Below are 3,937 nucleotides of genomic sequence, written 5' to 3'. Positions count from 1 at the left end.
TCAGGCTCTTTCAAAGAGAGCCTAGAGCCATAAGACTCTAAAAATGTGTGTATTTTATTTTTGTTGTTGTTGCTTTTGCTAGGGTTACTGCCTGTGTTCTGTCCTACTCACCAACCTTTATCCTAGATAGGCCCAGTCCTTCCGAGCTAGGAGCTCAGGATGGGTGCTCAGAGCAGCTCTGGAGGTGGTGGCCAGCAGTCCAGGTGTTGCAGGCCTGGCCTCTCTGAGCTTGCAAAGGATTTTGTTCCTCGCCCGCGCCTGGTGGCAGTGACCAGTCAGTCCTCGCGTCCCACGGCATGCTCACCTGTGCAAACTCCTGTCCCTGTGAGGACACCGGTCCCACCTGGACCCCGCCTCCAGGTGAGCCTCCCCTTAACCAGTCATTCCTTCAAAGGCCCGGTTCCGAGTAGGGCCACCTCCACGGGGATGGGGCTGAGGACTTGGGCTCAATTCAGTCCCTAACAGATGACCCACGGTTGTACAGTTTCATAAGTTCAGGGGATCTAAGCTTCGAACCGGAAATGAAATAAACTCCTGACTCAATCCTGGAGAAACTGTCACTGACTCAATCCTGGAGAAGCTCTCACTGACACGTATAGTGGCCTTGAGTAAATGATTTACGTTTAATTGCATAAACATTTAAAGGGAGCCCAGCACAAGGCAATGTCTCAGTTCAGATCCTGCCGTGTAAGTCACCCTTGGCCTCGGTTTCCCCACTTGTCTGATGGGGTGATCAGGACCCCTGTGCCTTCCTAGTCAAGGGGGAATTCTGTGAGCCACGGTAGTGCCGTCCCACAGGTGAATATGGTGTGCAAACTAAAATGCATGGTACAAAATGTTGTAGTGAGTAACGATTACAGACAAAACCTCCATGGTTTATGGAGACTCTTTATTAAATATTAGAAAAGCAAATTGGAACAAACAAACATATGAGAATTTCCTTGCTCTACAGAGCACTGGAAATGCCATCATCTTTTAGCTTCTTGAAAGAAAGAAAAATATAAAGACAACTTTCATTTTGTTTCATTTTTACAAACAACTTTTACTTGTTAAAAATAAGGAGAAAAACATAATTCAAAGCAATTATGACTCTTTGAAATGTAATTCATTCTTAGGTTTCTAGGCATTAGTGACTTAAAAAAAAAAAAACCATTACTGGAAAGTAAGTACCAAAATATAAGGGTAAAGCAAACCCTGTACACCTGGCTTCTAGAGCGGGAAGAGAATGTGCAGACAGCACCATGGCCGCCTCCCCACTCGAGGAAACAGGCTTCATGGAGACGTGAACGTGGATTGGGGACTCAAGCACAGATGCTTCTCCAGACTTCAGCGCTCTCCTGCCCCACCACAGGCCCTGCTCCTGCCACTGGGGCATCTGGAGGACCAGGTTTACTGCTCTAGGGCTGCAAACTCCCAGTAACAATGTTTGTCTTCAATTTCACACACCCTTTAGGACATCACAACCTTCCCAGAAGCCCCCCAGGCAGCACAGAGCAGACCTAAGACACACCAGTGTGTGTGTACGTGTGTATGCATGTGTGTGCATGTGCATATGTGTGTGTGCATGTGAGTACATGTCTGTGTGTGCATGTGAGCACATGCCTGTGTGTGCATGTGGGTGGGGCATGTGTGGGTGTGTATGTGCATGTGTGTGTTGGTGCTCATGCGTGTGTGCATGTGGGGGAGTGTATGTGAGTGTGTGTGCATGTGTGCCTGTGTGAGCATGTACATGTGTGCATGTGTGTGTATCTGTTTGAGAGTGAGGGAGGGGTGACCGATAAAGGAGGCCCAAGAAGGAATTTCTAAGGAAAACTAAAAGCAAAATGATGCTCTGTCTACTGCTGAGGGCTTTATTTATTTAACACGTCTCCATCTGCTGCTGCCTCTCCTTGTCAAAACAATAGAACGACTAATATTTTTTATTTAAGATAATAAAACAAAGCAGAAAGAGTGTTGCCATCAGTGTCCGGCTCTCAGCCCTTCTGAGCACACTGATTTCCACTGGGCATCACTTCTCATTACATGTTCACAAACCTGCAATTTGAGCATCTGATTCTTTCTGGGCTGAGGTCTGGCACTTTTTATCATTTACAGACTACTCAGACCCTGTCACCTTTATTGTTCCAAGGCTTATGGTTTAAGTATTATAAAGAAAGCAAATGAAGGCTCTTTGTGAGTGTGTTGGTATCTTAAAAACAACAACAACAACAACCACCTCTCCAGGGAAGTTACGAAGGAAGCCAGAAGACACACAAATACACAAATTTTAATTAGCAGCCATAACATGTAACCAAAAAGTACACACATGCACATAAAAATCTATGGTAAATACTAAATAGTGCTACATCTTGGTTTTTAACACGTATTATTTTCTGAACTGATATCCTCTCTGCATTTTTTAACATTAAACTTAAATCATAACTGTGCCTTTTTTCCATAGTTCATATAACACACTTTTTAGCTCAGCATTGTCAGCATAGGTGTGATACTTGCCTCATGTACCACTGCCAGGCTATTGCTGTTCTCCATGGCCACAGGAAGTCAGCACCATCTGGAAGTCCCTTTAGTGACATATACTTAATGATTATTTTTCATGGCCATTTGTGTTACTACAGGGGAAGTGTCCTCTGTCAGCTGCTGTCTACCTTTAAAATGTTTTCTCATATCCTTTCAGAGGAGAGTTTTTAATTCATCAAGGATTATTAAACTCTTAAGGGAAGTATATCCAACCATTAACATCAGCCTGCTGTAGAAATACTAGTTTCTACCATTATGTCTTTTGGGTAACTTAGTGATGCTAATAAGGCAATTTTTATTGGTGTACTTAAATTTACAAGGAGCTAATAAAATGCAATTTTATTATATTTTATAAACAAATAGTGTAAAAATGATTCCCATGAGACAATGGCTTTCAGCCTAAACTCCCAGTAAATGGTATTCAGGGCATATTTAAGTGTTTGCTATTGTGGAAAAGCAGCTGCCTTCCTCTTTACAATTTTCCTATCCCAGTACCCAGGTACCCCATCTGTCCTACCATTTCTTTACCAGCATCAAATACTGCACTGAAGACCATTACCTGTAACTCTATAAGTGCAAAGCATGAATTTAGCAATAAAATAAATGAACATTTTATAGCAAGTGTTGATACTTAATCTTAATGTTAACATCTCAAAAAGATTTAATGCTCTTAGGTGGTATTCTAATTCTCTAACCTGGTTTGTTCATGTGCTTTATAGGTTTTATAATGTATATATGTTACTAATGTCCCTTCATATGTTTACATGACTTCAAAAATGAAAAGAAACAACAGAAAAGTATAAGAAAAATTTTCTGTGGCAGATTTATAAGACCAAAAGTTATCTGACATATTGCCCAATTTTTGTACCTGAAACTGGACAAATCTCAGAACCTATGAATCCAAATAAGCTAAAACCAATAGTTACCATTTGTTGAATAACTACTTTGTCTCACCTTTGAATAAAGGGGCTTCCTACCTTTAGATCCTTGCAGACCTCCAAGGTGGGGGTTATTAACTCCGTTTTACAGATTCAGAGAGGTTGAAGAGCTTGTTCCAGCCCACAGCTTATAAATGAGAAAGTCAGATCTTAAACCCAAGTGGTTTTATTTTATAGAAACAAATGAAGGCAATTAATATTATATGTAAAACTATTTAGTATTATCATGTCTGAAGGAACGTGGAGTGCTGAGGCAAATATACTTATAATCTACTTGTGAAACATGATTTTAGTTTAAATAAAGAGAAGAAATGTAATTTTGTTTTCTCTACCTCATTTACAACTCGGGATAGTTTTCATTTATATTTATATGGTAGCACATGTCCCTTGGTGAGCAGACAAGTGCTGAATTCCACACATTGTTATAATTGGGTATGCCGTGTTGGTATGGTGAGTTGGCTCTAAATACAATCCAGAAACAC

Source organism: Tamandua tetradactyla, chromosome 5 (assembly GCF_023851605.1).
Source record: "Tamandua tetradactyla isolate mTamTet1 chromosome 5, mTamTet1.pri, whole genome shotgun sequence".
Classification (NCBI taxonomy): Eukaryota; Metazoa; Chordata; class Mammalia; order Pilosa; family Myrmecophagidae; genus Tamandua; species Tamandua tetradactyla.
This window is presented reverse-complemented; position numbering follows the sequence as displayed.